The sequence below is a fragment of the Trichogramma pretiosum genome, unplaced genomic scaffold (genome assembly GCF_000599845.2).
Source record: "Trichogramma pretiosum strain Unisexual culture from Peru unplaced genomic scaffold, Tpre_2.0 scaffold12, whole genome shotgun sequence".
Taxonomy (NCBI): domain Eukaryota; kingdom Metazoa; phylum Arthropoda; class Insecta; order Hymenoptera; family Trichogrammatidae; genus Trichogramma; species Trichogramma pretiosum.
Genome location: NW_019641690.1, coordinates 785,782 through 805,650, shown reverse-complemented (window position 1 = coordinate 805,650; position 19,869 = coordinate 785,782).

Here is a 19,869-nt window from a genome sequence, read left to right as displayed (position 1 = left end):
GAGCAAAAACTTTCGAATGGTCTTGTCAGTCGCAAATAATCAGAGTTCGAGATGTGTAGCGGAAGAGACAATTATTTGTTTGTGTGTGTAACGCGTATGTGTGTGTGCTCGCGCGCGAAGGCGCGTGTGTCCTGTAAATATGAAGAAGAGGCGAGAGTCGCAGTCGTCTAACCAGAGAAGCGTGCGACTCGCTCACGGCTCGGCACCGCAGTACCGCGGCACAAAACATATAGTCACGACTTACGCGCCGTCATAAAACAAATGCCGCCCAAGCTCTTGGTGTGCAGCGGGTGAGCGCCCATACACAATTCAGCGCGCAGTTGTGACCTATAACACAAACGTACCGCACAGGTAAAAATGCACAGTACGACGCGCATATAATATTTATTACTTGCAACCTACGATACTAGAGTCTTTAGTCTGTAAAGAATCCGTTGTATCAAGTACGAAAACAACCAAGACGAAAGTAGTCGATTAGTTCGATCGTTGGAAAAAAAAGCAAAATAAACTGGTAGAAGTTTGGAAAATATCGGCGTTGAAAATGAAAGCAATCGGACACTTAAGGGTAGCAGCAGCCGATAGGTTGCCTTCGCAACTAGGTATGAATAATTTATTAGAATTATTGCAGCTCCCGAGGAGGAAATGAAATATTTGCAAACATCGATCAAAGTCATGCTTCGCTTAAAACCTAATTGACAGCGCGCGCGCTCGAGCACGCGGACCTGTTTATATGGGTAAAAGTTGAAAGCAGCAATGCGCGTATACTCCTTTTTTCTCTTTCTCACTCGTGTGCCGTGTGCAGCAGTGTAATCTGAAGGAGAGCGCTTTTGGTAAAAGAGATCAACGCTTTAAGTTATGTTGGCACGTAGTCGTGTGTGTGAGAGAGAGAGATTTGGAGGGAGGTCGAGGTAGCAGCAGCAGCAAGAACGAGGGAGACAGGCAAAGAGACTGTGTATGTGTGTGTGTGTGGAGCAGCTCGATTCCAAAAGCTGAAGAATATCAGCAAACGACGCGTGTGCTGCTGTTAGCTGTAGCAGTGAAAACAGCCTAGCCAGAGCCAAGCCAGGTCGTATTTCAATCAGTTTATCTACTTGTCGACGCGTGTGGTCGCTTGTGCACTGCTCTCTTGAGCACGCCCGCCAGAGCCTCATGCAAAACGAGCAAGCGAGCGAGTGAGCGAGCAAGCGAGAAAAAACGACCCCGAGAGAGAGACAGACAGAGAGCGAGAGAGAGAGAGAGAGAGAGAGAGCAAAAGAGAGAAAGAGCAATGCACAGGGCGACAACGAGGATGTGTCCCGCTCCTTTTCACAGCCGTAAAACTATATTCACTCGGTCGCGTAAAAGCAGCCCAAGCCCTCGATGGCGATAACTCAACGAGCATTGCGTTTCTCAATTAACTATATATATATTCACACGTGTGTGCACACACCAACACACGTACACATATAGATGCTCGTTTGCAACTCTCACCTCTCTCGCTCGCTCGCTCGCTCTAACGTAATTTCATATAAATCAGAGTCCCGTCGGATAAGTGGGAACGAGCCAGGCGACAACTACATGCGCCCGCCTGCAGCACCTATATACATATACTTGCGCACACCTATATAGCACATATACATATGGAGACACGTGTGTAAGCTTGCCTTTCTGCGACAATGTAAACTGTGCACGCAGCCTTGCGAAAGCTCCTTCCTCCACGATCCTTCTTGGCACGCGCACGCGAGATCTCGGCTTGCCTGGCCCATGCCACCCGAGGCTTGTATATATGCCTGTATATATCTAGCAACGTTTCTGCCTATGAACTTCATCGCAATAATGCTCGCCCCCCGAGAATTAACGACTAGCTGTTTTGTTGCTATCACCCCGAAACGCGACTCGCAGCGCCTGCTTGTATAGGTACTGCGTGTATGCGTTTCGACCCTTTATTAGTTCACAATTTCGTACCATGTACTTTGGCCGGAGATAGCAGTTCCAGCAAAAGTGCAATTCCAGACAAATTTGTCGCAGCTCTTTTACACTCTTCTTTTTTGCTTTTAACCGGATCGTATTATTGCCACCTACAATGTAAATCTAGTATTGCCCGCATTTTTATTGATTTATCAAACAAATTTTATTTTAGCAATTCCAAAAACTACGAAAAAATTTGAGGATAAAATTGGAGTGATAATAAATACTGACGCAATCAAGTTGGTGGATACTACTCAATTATTATTTAAAAAGGAGTGAATCCGCTGAAAAAAATTACTCTTATCATCGAGAAAGTGCAATCATAGGGTGCTAAATACTATCAGTTATTAAGGTCATTTTAACATTACAAAATATATAGTACGCGGAGAAACCTAAAAATTAAACATTTTTTAGTAAAAGTGTGACATCTTTGACTTATAACGATAGTAAAAATTACCAAAAAATAAGAAAAATTACGATAATAATAGTAAATGTTGTCATAAGTCAAAGATGTTATACTTTTACTATATAATTAGCGATTTTTCCTATAAAAGTTTCTCCGTACTATAGTAGTGAAAATGAAAAGCTGTGGCAAGTATAAAATGGCCTCTAAAAAGGAAATAACACGCGTATCGACCGTTAACAATGCGCTTCGTTGGCTCGAGAGAGGGAGAGCGAGAGAGAGAAAAAAAGCTGCAAAAGTCAAAAGGCTAGCCTGTAAACATATAATGCTATATACACACATTCGCACACATGGAGGCAAGACAGGCTCTGTATATTTGCAACTCAGCGCTTTGTCCACGGCTAAAAATGTTTGATACAAGGGAAATAACGTACAGTGTAATTTACGACGCGTAATAAAGCGGCCCGTATTTACATTCTATATTGCGAGGCACGAACAACGAGCCTCGTACTTATACACAGACAGAAAACAGCTCGGCTCGAGCGAAGAGCCGTATATGCGGTATGGGTCGTACAGGTATAGGTACGCGCAGCTCACGCACATGTAGAGAAGTAAGTGCAATCCTATACGTTGCACCGCCACGATGTGTCTATTGTATCGCATTCGCCGCCGCCGCCGCCGCCGTTCGGAGAGCAGCGCACGCATAAAACTCGCGCACAGCCCCGAGATCGGCACAATCTATGTTTTCAAGGGCCCTTAACCTACAAACAAGCTGAAAAGCTGTAGCTCGAAAAATCGTAAATAGCCTGTACGTACTACGTAGATCGCTATCGAGCCCCGCGCGCGAGTGCATAGAATTTCGACTCGTCGTCGTCGTCGTCCTTTGCATTTCATCAAGCTTCGCGAGCGCTTGTATCATATAGGCCGCAAAAGACTCGAATCGAATGGAAAAAGTTCCGAGGCTCTCGGGGATCGGGCGAAAAAAAAAAAATAATGTGGCAGAAAATGCGTGCCGCGCCCGTAAATAATCAGTTCGATTTGGCCTTTCGACGACAGCCGCGCGCGCGTACCCCTCTCATATGTACTTATATACCTGTGCCCCCTGCGGTTCAACTCTCAACTTTGCGTAATTCACCCTGTCGAATTAAAATGTTCCTTGCCTCGAAAGAGCATGTAGTCGAGCGAGCCGCGCGCATGTTAATATGCGTGTATATAAAGCATACCTATACGTACGTAAGAGAGCTCTGGGGCCGCGATCGGGATGGGTCCAGACGCCGCCGCCGCAGCCACAGCCACGGCCGGTCGTTTATTAATTTCTCGCTCGATACGAGCTATATAAGATGCGAGCCAGCGCAGAAAAAATGTAATGATTATTAATGACTTATATCGGCTACGACGACAGTATTTTGGCTAGAAGCTTAAATTCATTACACAGATGAAGATGTTACTTTGCGCGAACGAGCCATTTAATCGATTTGCCACGAAGCGCGCTTTAAATCAAATCGCATGTCCAAACAGCTGTTCGTGGAAACAAGGTGTTAAAAGCTACCAGCCTATCGATATGCTCGTTTATATACACGACATATAGTTTCAGGGAAAATGTACCTGCGTAAAGCCAAGCTCGCTGGCTCGCCTCTCTACACGTTATTAATGATTACCCAAATCTGACAACCGGTAAGTTGAGATAGAAATTTTATGGAAAAATTTGAATGTTACGTCGAAAATTACGGTTGTATTTTTTCACTTATCCGTGTATTCTCGCGCTCGTCGTCGTCGTCGTCGCCCGTTACGAGGTCCACGCTTGTGCGAGAGGCAGGCGTGTGCGTATAGCGGCGACGTTTTTTCGCTCGATTTAGTCGATTTTGCCTGAAAAGGTACCGCGCGCCGAATTCCACGTTTCGCGTAATTACACATATTTTACAATATTACAAAGAGATATACATGTCAACGTATCGGTCAGTGTATCAATTTAAAAGAAATTTATAAACGATACGGATAAACGAGGTTATTTCGAAAAATTCAAAAGATTTCAGGCCTCGCGAGCATCCTTTCGATGAAGTCATGAGAATTAATTAAAAACTGTATAACGTAACGTGGACTAATAAAAGTGCTAATCTGCTGGCTCGTAAATAATTTTTTTTTGCCAAAAATGTCGTCTGGCTCTTATGGCGGGAGGCAGCCAGCGCCGATAGTAGTATTGCCTTACAACAAAAGCACATTTTGACGACGATGGTAGCAGCCGAGTATTTATCTCGAGCGAAAAAATCGCAGAAGCAATAAATAAATTAATCGCGTCGCGAATTAGCTATATCGAGATTTCCCATACCAATAAATAACGCACGGCTGGCCGAGCGTATATGCGCGCACCCACACGCGCGTATACGACTCGACTGTCGCAGGCCACGTACATGTGTATAATACACGCACAGATGCAGCCGAAGCAAATGTGTAAAAACCATTTACGGCGATTGACGCTGAATTATAGTATCGACAAAAATCCGAAAAACAGCTAAGCACGTATACGGTGCCAAAGATGCGAGAGAACGAAAGGAAGAAAAACAAAAAAGGCAAGCAACTGCCGCTGCGAGATAAGAGGCAATCGCGGGCGCAAATTTTTTTGCCGGAGCAGCGAATAAATATCCATAAGTGGATAGAACATTAAGAATGAGCCGGGAGAGAGAAAGAGGCAACGAAAAGGAGAAAAACTCGCTATTAAAGTGGCCGATACGGCTCGTCGAGCAGGAGCGAGCTGCAGCAGCAGCTGGTCGCGCGCGAGCCGAGCTTATATGCGCAAGGGTAGCGATTGAAAAAGCGTGTTGTCCGTACACACGGAATCATGTGTATATATAGTCGGAGTCGTCGAGCTCGATAGCCGTCATCGTTAAGTCTCTCTCTCTTTCGAGCGAGAGAGAGAGAGCTGAAGCGCAGTTTGCAGATATGGGCAAGGATCACTCGCGCGACTGCATAAGAATTGGCTACGCGGATGACGAAGCTCGAGGAGAGCAGCGCGTGGTCGCACATCATAGCTATAACTTACGCGCCTACCTTACGTGTGCTGCTCGAGAGGAGCCTCCAGCCAATGTATATAGGCCTATAGCTCTCTCTCTCTCTCTCTTTCTCTCTCACGTTCTATGCATGTATATATAGTTGGCCGCTTCTCACCGACGGCCCGTTCCCGAGCGTCGTTCGCTCGCTCGCTCTGCTTACCCGCGCGCCCGCACCGATCCATAATTTACCGCTCATGACGCCCGCGCGTGCACGGCCGTTTGACGCTCTAATTTATGTGTTTTTAAAGACACCACGGGCTATATCGACGCTCCTGCAGGTATAAAGGCTTACACGGCTGCTGCTGCTGCTGCTGCCGACTCCGTTGCTGCCGCTGCTGCACGCAAAAACCATTCAATTTCCAAGGCGCGCGCTATGCTACTTTAGAGCGCTCGGGCTGATTTTCGCCACTGACGCGCGCAAGATCGCACGATATATTTTACGACGCGTAACTCCTACCTCGTATAATTCTGCAATAATATCATTTGCAGCTCGGGAGAAAATCTGGAAAACGAGCCGAGTGCGCGGTGGCGCAGCTGGCAAAACCGGTCGCCCCTGGGACACGTCTATTGGAGGCGACGCCGATCTCTCCGCGCTCTATACGGATGCGGATGAGCGCGAGGACGAGCCGAGCAGTAGTCGATCGATGCTTACAAGTTACATATTGCGGCTATATGTGCGGGGCTAGTCCACGCATTCACGCATTCACGCATTAGTCGTCGTCGTCGTCGTCGCGCTGTGAGAGCGACACGCGAGTTCGCGAGATAGCCATCTCTATAAACGGATTCCCTGATCGGTCAATTTGCATTTTTAATGGCACGCCTGTGTCCAAGGCTCCCGCGTATAACTTCCGTGCGATTTTACGTCATGAAGCCAACCAACGGGCTATTTCGTGCTCTGACCACCACGGCTTTCGCACTCTTATAACTATCTCGACGCACGCACATCTCCTCTCGGCTATGGAACACACGTATCTCTGAGAATACGTCCAGCTTGTCTGGCTGATTTTCTCGACTTTGCGACGAATTAATATGTGCCATGAGAGCTAAATCGTGCAGCAGTGAATATGTTTCTCTGCATAGCGTGTATTCGGTATAATGTATATGCTGCAGCCGACGAGCCTTTCCGTAAACGAGTAATCTTTCGTTCTTTGCGCGCGTTCGCTTAGCCGGGGATCAAGTGTCAAACCCGTTTTTCAAGAAACGCCAAAGACAATCGTTATGGACAATTTTATTGTTTATCGAGCTTCGCGAGGCATTTGACGATCCGAGAAGGCGATAGTGGTGTAGAGGGAACGTTTGAAGAAAAATTGCCATTTTTTGCGCCTGCGATTAATCCAGCTCGAGCTAACAAGAAACGTATAACAAGATTATCGGATTTGCTAGTTTAAAATCCGATATAATTAGCGACTACTGTTTTTGAATAAAATTGTTGAAACTAATTTGGAGGATCGGTTTCTCGGAAAACGAGTTTCACGTTCGAGCTCGATATATGTATGAATATACTCGGGCTATGATCACTCACGTCCCAATAGTGGCATCATATCAACTTGATTCATGAACGAGATTATACGTGTTTCTTTTAATCGATCGGATTTGTTGCTGCTTTGTTGACTCACACTCTTCCAATTAATTCCGTGTTTACAGAGATCAAGGCAGATTCTGTCTGCTAATCGAACTGCCGAGGCAATGGTAACAAAGCCATTAAAAGGTAAACGACTCGAGATCGGACCGAGAATGGTAATTAGTCCCGGCGCTAAGTCGGATTGCGATATATAAATTCGACCCTAGGACGTGCTTGCGTGCGTGCATACACGCGCGGACGACGATTCCCGATTCGATATATATGAAAGATTCGGCGCGCGTATATAAACATAATTGCCGGAGTAGACAAATAAAGGAACACGGGGCGCTTTATTGCCAACGACACTTTAACGGGGATAAATTAACTCCGAGTGCGGATAATTTAAAGCTGCCATGAAAAAAGTAGCGGGAGACCTTTAACTGTATAAAAATCATGCTTTTATAGATAGCTGATCATACGTAGGACTTTTTTAATATGTACAAAAAACTTTTGCACGACTGTAAGTGCTGATGGTAGAGCATCGACTCTTTTTTCTTCTTCTTCTTCTTCTTCTTGTCCAATTTTATTCTTGCCATAACTCAAGTCCGTAATAATGAGATGACTCTTAAACCGCAACTAACATATTATTCGGGCGCGTGAGCCTGCGTAAGAGTGCGTCTATATATATACGGCGACCGTACGAGTTTGGAAGCATGTAAGCGCGCAGGCATGAAACGACGACGACGACGACGAGGACGAAAAGCCGGTTGCTCGCTCGCTTACTTGCGCCGCTCATGCTGATGCTGCTGTTGCTGCTGCTGCCGTTGCTGCACTCAATGGCCAAGGTTATAAATGTGCGTGCAGCCGCCTTGTAAGCCCGTATCAATGGATATGAGGCTCGAGCGCGCGACCAAACGATATTTATCTATAGTTATATTGTGCATGCTATATGTCGCGTATTTATCATCTCAAAAGAAACGGATAAAAGTTGCTCGCGTAAAAATGAATGATGGAGTATTTATTCAGAAACGTCGCGCGCCTGCCTCGACAGTCGGCGACAGATTCGCTCGACGTATCGGGCCCGGAGCTTTGTCTCGCGCCTCTTTGCCGACCGCGTACGAGCATATGCGCGCGCGGCACGTCGCGCATTCAACTGCTATCATCGCTGCATACAAATGTCCTATCGTTGTTCCTGTATGAGCAATTCTACTATGATCTTTGGTCAAATTTAAGGCCTAAAATTGCGTTTCAACATTTTTCCTTCGATGCCTGTAATGAACTTTCATAATTGTGCATTAATGGTACCGGAACATGAAAAATACGTAGCAATCGAAATAGGTTTTTCTTTCTTGCATTAACTAAAAGGGGCGTTTTTCGCGAAAATTACCATGTATTCTTCTTCGAGTGTGCTTGAATTGTCGTAATCAATCGATCTTTTGCTTTTGATTTGCAAACATACGTGCCAACATAATTTTTCGATGTAAAATGTCGTATCAGTGACTCCCGGGTCAATTGGGTTACTCGGTTACAAGTCAAACTTACCAACCAACCAATGTAATTTTTTTATTAAAAATATCTCATCAGTGACTACTGGGACGTTTGGGTTATTTGGATTACCTGGGCTAATCTGCGAAAAATGCCCTGTTGAACGGTTTCAAGCCAAACATACCTATACCAACATAATCTTTCGATGAAAAATGTCGTATCAGTGGCTCCTGGATCAATCCGAAAGAAGAAAAACGTTGGTTTTCCGCATGCTACACATGAAACAATTACGGTAAAGTCATAATTATTCTCTTTCTTTGGCTATATCTCGCTAAAATCTAGAAACCCCTCTTCGGAAAATGTCTACATCAGGAAAATTTCCGGTCTCTTTGATCTTGACTTATGAGAAAAATCTTACAAATGAAGTTTTTGAGATAATCGACTTAATAGTTTTTCCTGGTGTATTTCCCGAGAAAAATGTGAAAATTTGAGAAATTCAACCTAACCCTCGGAAAACAAAATGCCATATATACCTCAACCTTTTTCTATAATAAATAAAAATAAAAGAAAAATATACTAATTTTCTGAAACAACGTGAGCAGCAGTGATTTATAGGTATTTTTCACTAGTTATAAGTTTTCACGACGCAAAAAGTTTTAATTATAGTTACTTTTGCCATTTTATTATTCAGATTTTCATTATGTATTGATAACAAATTTGTTAGTCAGGTTACAAGGTAATTTTTAAAATTAATTACTTACACGTGCCTTGTCACTATTTGGCTACTTTAATTTTCCACACTTCAATGTTAATGTTATGATACATAAATATCACGTATCGTCACCCGATCTTTGAGCCGTCTTTAAAGTAGCTATATTGAAATACTGAACGAGCATCGAATGACTAATGCATAGGCGCCAGGCAGAAGATAAAAAAAATCGCCCTGGGAAGTTATTGTTTACATTAGTTATGATCTGTTCCACAATCAACAATATATCAAACTTTTCAAGTCCACTTGATCTATACACGTGCCAATGCGGCAACGAAACAGTTTTTTTTGCTTAATGAACATCGAACAAAAACGCAACAACGGGCAACGTGCGCGACGCGAGTCTTTTATATTTATATTTTATTTTTTATATTTTTTATAAGTCGATGACTGTGTTGCGGCCTTTTTAACCATTTATAATACGTGGTAAAATTTACATTTTTATTGAAAAGTTTAAATCGAGGGAGGGGCGTGGCTGTACCCGACCACCAGGGGGGCCGCCGAATTTGCTGTTTTCCCACAATTTTTGGGAGCAACTCGCGATTCTCAACCTTTTCAAATTATAAATTATTACGTTTGTTTTACGTGAATTCTGGAACATTTAAAAAATTGCCTTTTATTTCATCGAATCTCATAATTAATTTCATATGAGCATATAAGAGCAGAGAAAAATTTCTTGCTATGTACACTTCGCAGTAGGGGCTAATTTGTAAAGATTCCTTATCGAAAGCGGGCATGAACACTGGCTCGATCAATTGAAATGCCATTACACTTTTTTCAGACATTGAATCTTTTGATTCACTTTTATGGCGGAATATTTGTACATGAAAACGTATGACATTATTGATACTTGTAATAATATTCAAGTACAGTTAATAAAATGATAAATACATAAAAATGAGTGTCCACGTGCTTGTTTGGATTTCTCGTAGCAATCAAATCTGCATAAATCTTGTCATCGGGAAAAGAAGTCCTCAATAAGGAATCGTAGAAGGACAGACATAAAAATTCAAAAGCCTAGCTCGAGCTTTATTTTACTATCGCATCGGTAAGAAATGAAAAAAGAAAAAAATATATCCGCAAATATGTATGTGAATTATAAACGTGGACACGGCAATAATAGAATTTATGCATTTTGCTTGCGTAGCGTTTCGGCAAATCACCTTTTTAGCGCGCACAGCAGTTAATAATATGCAGTTTTAACATGTTTGTCTTTCATATAATTAGTTGAATCGATTCAAGCCATAAATATGAATTCCTGTGCATCATTTTATGCCAAGCGGCTCTTCTCAAATACATATTTCTACGAAATATATGAATCAATTAAAAATTCTCATAAGCATATGTTAAACATCATCTTTTGTACATTTAGAAATGGTCTCATGGGATCGCTACGTAGGTAGAAATAGGTAGCGGCTATTTTTTTTTTTTTTTTGCTCCTATTGACTATAAAGTGTTAATCAGGGGTCGCGGTTTACGCAGAGTCTGGGCCACGAGCATATAGTAACGCAAAATCGAGTGCCAGGCGAAGTCTCTACGAGTCTGTGAGGAATAAAATAAACCCGAAAAAATCGCTCGGACTGGCAAGAGCGATCCGAAATCTCCATAAGATCGATGATATTATGCGAGCAGAGTAATGAAAGACGGGAGATGAATAATGACAATAATTGAGTAGCTATAGCTACTTCATCGAGGATTTCGTACCGATCGCTCGTCTTGCCGAGCCGATTACCATACTAAATCGAAATTTGTGGGATTGGCCGGTTTGATGGTTCTCGCTAATCCCAATCGTAAAACTTTCAGCAGACCACATAGCCGCGTGCGCCAACCCAGCTCGACGCAATACCGAAAATGTGCCATAATTTTCCGAAAAGAGCGTCGAGTTAAGCAGTAAGCGATGCAGTAAAGATGGAAAACAGTTAGGAGCGCGTAGGCCAGAAACAGTTTGTTTACAGTTCAAATTTGGAGAATCGCGAGAAAAACAATGCAGTTGAGCAAGCGCAGCCCCTCAATTAGGGCGACCACAAGAGCGCGAAAGTCATTTAGCTTTTGTCCGCAGCTCTTGGCTCCTATCAGTCAGGTCTTTTGTGGTTATTTAAGGAAGTCTGCGCCGGTAAAAGTGCTATTTACAATAACATGGCGATAGACGTATAAAAGTTGCATTCAGGAAGCCGCGAGTCGTAACGCACACTGCGCGCCGCTGGCTTTTCGGCAAGCTCGCTGCAACTGCTGCGAGCTGATTGTAAGTTTTTGCGCTTGGCAAAGTGTATCTCCTCGAGTTCTTGCGTTTCAGGCGTATATATATGAATGCACGCGTATACACTCCGAAAAGCAGTAATAACGCAATACAGTTAACAACCCGGGCTTTTTCGGAGAGCCAATTAAAAGACGAAACGTCAAATTACCCTGTAAGGTTATGACTGCTCTTTCTCTCTCTCTCTCGCTCGAGAGAGAAGCCTGCAACATTGTTGTATAAGCGCAAAGAGAGCAACTTTTTAGCTATTTTTTTCCTCGGACTCGGCCGGCAATGGCAGCAATAGCAGAAGAAGCGAAGAAGTTGCTCCTCTTTCATGCCACACCGCGTTGCAGTCTCGTTCCCATGGTTCTTCCGAATCTCTTCCACCCGCTTACATGTATATGTTCATATGATGCTCCAGCTTATCGTATTCTGTTATATTTCTTTCTTTCTCTATCTGGCTCCCTCTCGGTTTGTCTCTCTCTCTTTCTCTCTCTCTCTCTCCCTTTCGAAAAGGTACTCTTGAAATTTTTACGCCTCCGTAAAGTTGATGCGAAAGGCCCTAGGGCTGTCGTATATTTTGTATTCTGAGTAGGCATACGACCGAAAATGTATCGGAAGTCAAACTGCACGGGAGGCTTCGCTGCGAGACGGCATAAGGGAAAAAGTAACGCGCGTACCAACAAACATGGTTTTTTTTTTCCTTCAAGAATGCTGCTTTATGCGCGGACTCGTAAAACTTATTGACTGTAATTAGAAGCTCTGATGAACACATTGCAAAATATCGCGTGTCTTGCCTCAATTCGCGCCTGTTACAACATTTTTATTATACCGAGATTTAGCTTCTATAATTTTGGCTTATTTATTAAAAAGAATTTCTACGACGTTTTATTATACTTAGTACTCTATTTGAGAATAATTAATTTGCTCAATAAATCGGCTCGCCCCTCGGGCCAATTATCTTCTGTTTTGAAATTATTTTAAAAAAATGTATACGATTTCAGGATTTAATCAAATAAAGAAGGTGTGACGTTTTGTCGTTAAATAAATCAATTTGTTCTTGAATCAATAAATTCTTTCGCCTATGTAGCTTGTCAGCACCAGTATATAAAAATCCAAAACATAACTAATAAGATCAGTCATTCTCGGAAACTTTAAATATAATGCTTCGCGGTTGTATTTGATGTACGAATCGACTGGCTGCGATGGCATACTCTCAGTGCGTCGAGCAAAATTTTGCCAGTAATTCATCATTAGCAGCAGATTTCATGGCTTCACAGAACTAAAACATTTATTACGCCGGTATAAATATTGGCATAAAGGCTCGATCAATATAAAAGACATAAATTTATCGGAACATCCTAATTGTCGAGCGGGTAAGAATAAACTTGTTGTTCTAAATGCCAGACGATGACAGCACGCAAAGACGTTGTTGGACGCGTCAAGTACGACAAACGAGTTGGCCCGTTTCAGTGCTTTTATGCGCTCATCTGCGTGTTATACTCGCTCAAACACACGTATAAAGTGAATAGAAGAGAAGCTCCGTGGCTTATTAACAACTTACGGAAGCTAAAAAGTATAATAGCTTTAAATATATATTCCGACGAGCATTAGCTGATTAATACATATTATATATTCGGTAAGAATTATTGGTACCTCGTAGCTCGGAGCATGTTGCATTATAGGCGTGTTAAAGTATCATTCGAAAGCGCTAGGCTCGGTCGTGGGCAAGCCGAAGCCCGGTCGTATAGACACTAAGTGGTAAATGACATGAAATCGAGGACTCGCTTACGAGCATTTATGTAAATGGTCTTTGCCAAAATATCATCGATTCACCTGCACGTAAACGCGCTTTTCAATGACCAGCTATTATTAATTTATACTTACCAGCGCCAAAATAGCCGCCTGGCACAATATGATACGCATTACGAATCGTCAGCATGATGCTCCGAGCATGACTCTAATAAAAAAAACTGCCTCAGAGGCATCTAGGCTGTAGCATTTCTCTTTCTGTTTTTTCCTTCCTTTTTTTTACAAGCCAGAAGGCTCGATATACGATTATTTAATTGGCGAGCTTGTGAACTAGGGGCACCTTAGCACTCGAGAAGAACAGAAGAGACGAGCGGAGAAAATCACATAGCGACTTTCGGGAGTTTGGCATTTTTTATTGGCGTGCAAGAGACGTGTCAAGGACTAAAAGTCTCGACTCTGTGAGAGCGTGGGTGAGTCGAGTTCTCCTGGAATACACTTAGGGCCGAGGCGCGTCCGTGCCTGGCTTTGCCGCAGATCACAGAGGGCGTGGGCGAAATAGACAAATTTTTAAATCACCCAAGTGCTATATATGCGGAGGAGCTGCCGTTCTCAAGCGAAACAACTAATCTGCCGGACTCCCTGCGCTTTAACGCCTTGAGCTATGATTCCGTCGGTCGAGCTTTATGCACTTGTTCGTGTTTAGAAAAAAAAATTTTTTGTCTCGGCAACTCGTTCGTCCTTTTTTTATTGGGCCTCGAGGCTTAGACAAAAGTAGACCAAAATTGAGAAGCAAATAGAGGCATGAAGATTATTTGGTGCAAGAATAAGTCCAGTGCCAAACGTCACTCATAATAACCAAGTAGCATAAGGTATGCCTACAGAACAATCTGGTTCCGGACTTTCCGAATGATATATCCAGACATTAAATCTGACTTGAGATTTTTGAGTCTCGAAAATCAGTTTTCGAGCGTAGCAGTGACGATAAAGAATAAAATGCATAATTCATTTTTGTTACAATTATGGGTGTATAATAATTATGAAATTCTTCTGTCAAGCAACATGATTTAGGAAGTAGGGTCGGAAACTGTTCAAGCTTCTTGTATTGAAACTATATAGAAAACAACCGACCGATTTCTTTTTTTGTCGTGATTAATCGAATACATCGGGAAGGTGCCTTTTTACGGTCTATATTTTGGTAATAAATCGATATCGTGCTGTAAACAGCCGGAAGCCATAATTGTGCAAAAAAGCCTTACAACATTTATTATTATTTTTGATTAGCGCACTCTCAAAGTTGAAGAAACAAGATTGTAGACAATAAATCATGTCACAAGGAAAAAAATATCTACACGTATTTGTCACTTGAAATTTTGTTTATTAACAACAATGAAATCTTTGGTACATCAGTGAATCGAGTGTTTTTTTTAGTTAAAGGGAATTTGTTGTTGATGAAAAGAATTTTTGGTGCGATTGGGCCATTGGCAACTGTATTCGGTCGTTTAAAGCGCGCTAGACTATTCGTTTAGTCTATGGTAATAATAGAGTTTCACGGAATCGACGATCAAACTTTAATAACGTATTGATCAGCGACGTCTTATTATATTTTTCATTTAGGGTGTGCTTGAACGTTGAGTTTAGCTATATAAAGCCGTATCAATAGCAGCAGCAGTAGTAGTAGTAGTAGTAGTGGCATTGGCAATCGGGGGAGAAGGGTTCATGCCATACCGAGTAGCAGTTGATTTGACCGGTCGAAAAGCAAACCACAGATTAGAAGCGTTTATCCTGCACTTGTATATTACGAGAAACGGAGGAGCAAGGAAAAGAAAGAAAAGCAATCAGCGTCTAGGATATTTCCGAGAAGCTATACACTACGCTGATCCTTCTCATTGCTCTCTAAAATCGCACTGCACTTAAAAGTCGTTTCTGACCCCCGGTTTCTGGCTCGAGCTTCCACTGCAGTATAGCATTTATTCTTGCACACTCGTATATAATATATAAATACGTACACGCACACGGCTCAACTCGTGTGTACACACGTATATTATACGGAGCAGTGGTAGTCGTGGCAGTAAATGGTAGCTGTGGTGTAGGAGTACGCCGCCATGCGCTGGGGCCACTACTCTCGGTATGTATCGCACAAAAAAAAAAAACCAAGCCGAGCGTAGAAAAAAGGGCACGAGGCTGTTACGTACGCAATCTATAAATTCAGTGCGCGCGGATAATGCGGCGGCGATTTTCTGTATAGGCCCGACTCTCGCACACGTTTGTTTCATTCGGCTCGATTCTATACCCGAGGCGACCGATTTCAGTCCTCTCTCTATACTCGTCGAATTCGAGTCTCGGCCGAATTGTTCTTGTTGCGCGCCAAATTGCTCGTCGATTTAACACAATTAAATGCGAGCTGCGGGCCGCGCTAGAATGGAACGAGGTGGCTATAATGGAAGGGTAGCTCTACTAGAAATCAAAGCTCGAGCTGTGCGTTGAGTGACAGCTTCTCTTATCCACGCGATTTTTGCGCATTTTTCTCATCGCTCGATCCTTGACCGACTCGCTCTCACTCTCTCACTCACTTACTTGGCCGCAGTAACTTTCTGCACGGGCAAAACACTTAAAATCATCGTCCCTGTGCAGTCGTCTCCTCTCTGGGATATTTCGGTGTTCCATCGATGCCGCAGAGCTACGCACGCGGCGGTGTACACGGTCGCGCTGCCGCCGGTCGCATCGCCATCAGCTTCTCTGAACGGTATTCTCGTCGAAAGGCTAAGCTGTAATTTGAAAAAACTTCCAAACAACTTGATCTTAGTCAAATTGAAGCAATCTTCTTTACCGGGAAAGACGAAATCGTCCGAGAAAGATTTGGGCGCAGCTCGCATTAAGGGAGGAAAGTTTTTATTGCAGAACTACATTACTCTTTTCCGAGCCGCTAAGCCCGGGCCTTACGCCGCGCGCGGCTACGAGAATCGCCGGCCGGGGTCCGGGGGGATAAGACGCGTCCGAAGCAGCGCGAAAAACTCCGAGACAGCATTATAAAGTGAGGCAGTAGTAAGAAGCCAGGGGCGTGTCGGCGGCCCACGCTGTATCCATTTAGTGTTCAATCGAGCATTCAAGAGGGAAGGCCTGAGCCCATAAAAGAGCAATGCATCCGTAAATTAAAAGGGAAGCACTCGTTCGTCCGAGCGTCAATGAGAAGAGGCAGTACGCGAAAAAGCCGAAGGATACGATGTATTATGCGAGACACTATCGCGGGCGGAGGCCCGGCCAGCAGAGCAGAGGCTGCTGCAAACGCACACACGCGCGCAGCCGCGATCCTCCACAAAAGGTAGCAAAGCGTCGTAGTCACCCTCGTTCCTTCATTGAGCCACGACAATGAGCCTACAAAGCCATCACAAAAGAAAATCTTCGAAACTCGTTTGGCATTTTGAAATTATTTTTCCGGATCAGCGGAGGCAGCAGCGCGCAGCACGCAGCAGTGGCCCTGCTGCTCGTGGCTGGACAAAGCGCGACCGAGGGAGATCAGGCGCGGCTCGTTAAAGCGATCTCGCCGAGGACCGACGCCTCTAAAGTGCCTCGCCAATACAAGCATGAACAGCAGCAGCAGCAGCAGCAGCAGCAGCAGCAGTTCAAATGATCCTTTAACAGCTTAAACCGCAATGCTCGCGCCCCCTCCCCTTCCCCCCTGACCCCCTACTATATACACGCACACTATGTGCGTATAAATACTCGTCGAGGCGCACACGGACGAAAGCTGCTCCGCTCTGCGGCTATATCAAACAGGAAACAACATCGTTTTTCTCGCTTGCTGCTTCTGAATTGACAGCAACACACTGGCCTCGATCTTCTGCCTCGCATGCCTCTATATGCTCGAGAAATATATTTGCACCTTTTCCAAGACTGGTCCATGCGTGCCCGTACACGTGTAAACACAATGAAAATGTGCGTAGGAGCCAAAGAAACGCACCAAAATAGCTATTGAAGCTAAACGAATAAAGGCGTACAAGAGGTATTTGCAACACCAGTAGTAGACGACAATACACAATACTCGCGTCATTTTTTCCACAAACGTTTCTCAGAGAGCGTGCCAGCGGTGTGCCGAGTTTTTGAGCCCCTGACGCCTGTGCGAGCCTTAAAAAAGCCAGCGCAAGCCCCCGTGAATGAATAGAATAGAGGAACATTCGATCGAGGCGTCGAGCTCTCGTGGCCTCTTCAAAAGGAATTAATATATCGTTCTGTTAAGTGAGAGAGAGCGTATAGTAGTAGGCCGCGCCGGTGGTCCATGCGTAGCTGCAGCAGCAGCAGCGCCCAGGCTACGCACTCTCGCGACGATCGACGCGACTCGATATGCCTCGACTATCGCTTACACGAGAGCTGCTGCCCATTGTGCGCTCGAGGAGTATCTATATAATAAAGGTATACAGGTAGCGATACATTACGCGATCGAATTACCGAGGCCTCTTGGAGCTTGAATATTTCGAGTGGCCGAGTCGAGCAGTTTCGAGCCAATTGCAGCTTTTATCCGCGACAACGAGCCACTGCTGCGGTGCTGCTCGACGCACCGACTCGAATTATACGGGCTCTCGAGCTGTTGGCTGCTTTTATTGCGCGCGCATATGCCCGTACGTGCGCACAACTTTATGCACTCTAAAAACCTCTCGTGTTTACCAATTTGAGATGCGTTGCCCGCAATGCCACCTCCTCCGCAGCGCGATGCTGTATGGCATGCCGCTGCTGCTGCTGCTGCTTTAGGAACCGCAGGTACAGGCGAATGCGTTTTTGGCGTTTATGGCGTACTTTGCGCGCGACACCTGACAATTACCCTGCTGCACGCAGCCAGTGTACATGTGCGCAGAGACATAAAACTCGGAGCTGCAAAAATGAGCCTCGCTGCGATTCCCCAAAATTCACCTGGTCAGTGGCTCGCTCGAGCGATGCTTCACTATCATTAGGGCGAAATTTGGAAAATCGTTAAATCGAAATTGTGCCCGAAACTGAGCTCGGCTCTGCGAGCGCCAGCTTCTGCGAGCGCAAAGTGCCTCGGTACGCGCGCGACACCGACTGCGCTGAAAAGCTCCAGCAGCAGCAGCAGCAGCGACTATCTATATACTGCGCGAGGGTACTTTTTTTTCGTCAGCATTCCCATTCTTTAAGTTGAACAAGTAAACTGCGGTAAATGCCAGGTGTGAACTCAAGAGCGTGTATAGACATTCGGCCGTGTCTATATGGGAGGCGTCGTTATTTGGCATTCCAAATAAGTAGCACACATAATGCGCGTTCGCGACCACTGACGCTTTACGAATTTTTATTTCGGCCAGAGGTGACCGGAGCGATTTGGTGGAGCGCGTTTTGCGGCGAGGAGCGACGGGCCGCACGAGCGCCCAACAATATCCAGATGACTAAGTGAATGCGTTCCAATTAATTTGATTGGATTGAAAAGGGTGTAGAAGAGAAAGAGACAGAAGAGACGTGACTCGGCTGAGAGGGTGGACGAGATTCTCGCTCGCGCATATCGCAATATGAATAGAGCTGAATAGATTCGCCGTACACAGAGCGCAGGCCGTGTGTCAAAGAATTTTTCAAGGGCTTCGAGTTTGACATCTAACCGACAAAGGACTGCTCCACGCGACTTGCCATTTCCATTGAGCGGAATAATATACACCCGCACGCGCATACGGCTAAATAAACTCGCAAGAAGGAAGAGTACGTCTGCGAAATAAAAAAAAAAAGAAAAGTCCACGAAGGAAGAATAAAAAGAATGAGATACAGAGAACGAAAGAAAGAAAGGAAGAGAAAAAAAGACAGAGAGCGAGAGAGAAAGAAAGAAAGAAAGAGAGACAGTGAGACAGTGAGAGAGCGAGAAAGAAAGAAGGAAAGAGGAAGGTGCCGTCCGTGGTTGTTGAGCGAGCGAGCTGCGAGCGAGCCAACAGGGAGGGAAGGAGGAAAGGAGCAGCGCGACGCGCGGCGGGGAAAGGGAGGGATGCAGAGAAAGAGAAACCCCTATAATAGTCGGCGTCTTTATGATTAGCATTGCTCGCGCAGGCCGATGAATATGATTGTTGTTCGCACACAGAATTGGTTATATATGGTATATGGCCGCGCGTGTATGCTATGTGTGCGTGACTGTGTGTATATGCATGAAGCGCAGGACGACTCGACGACGACTCCAAAGAGAGAGAGAGAGCCGAGGCCGCAATATGTATTAAATACCTTTTTGGACTTGTATACACTCGTCGCAGCAGGATCACCAGGCTCGAGCTATGCCAGGCACGTGCTTGTTCTCTCCCAGCTTATGTACGTATATTTATTATGTAATATTGCGCTCCACGCATTTCAAACATGTAAAAATGGACTTATATAGCCGCGTGCATCGCTCTTGCTTGCGGCTGCTCTCCCAGCGACGACCTCTTGCAACGACGCGATCTTTCTTTCTCTCTCTCACACACACACACACAAGCAAAGTCCTCAGCGCGTCGTCCTTTGACATTTTTTATCCGAGCCATGCGCGTGTACTCTCTGCGCCGAGTCTACGAAACGCAGCAATGCGCGCGGCTGAAAATAAAAGCTTCGCTATTTCGATATTCCAAACTTCCGAATCAGTGAATCCAACGGGCCCCGATCGCGACCGAATTAACCGCAGCTCGAGTTAATCGATCCCCTACCGGCTATTCGAAATTC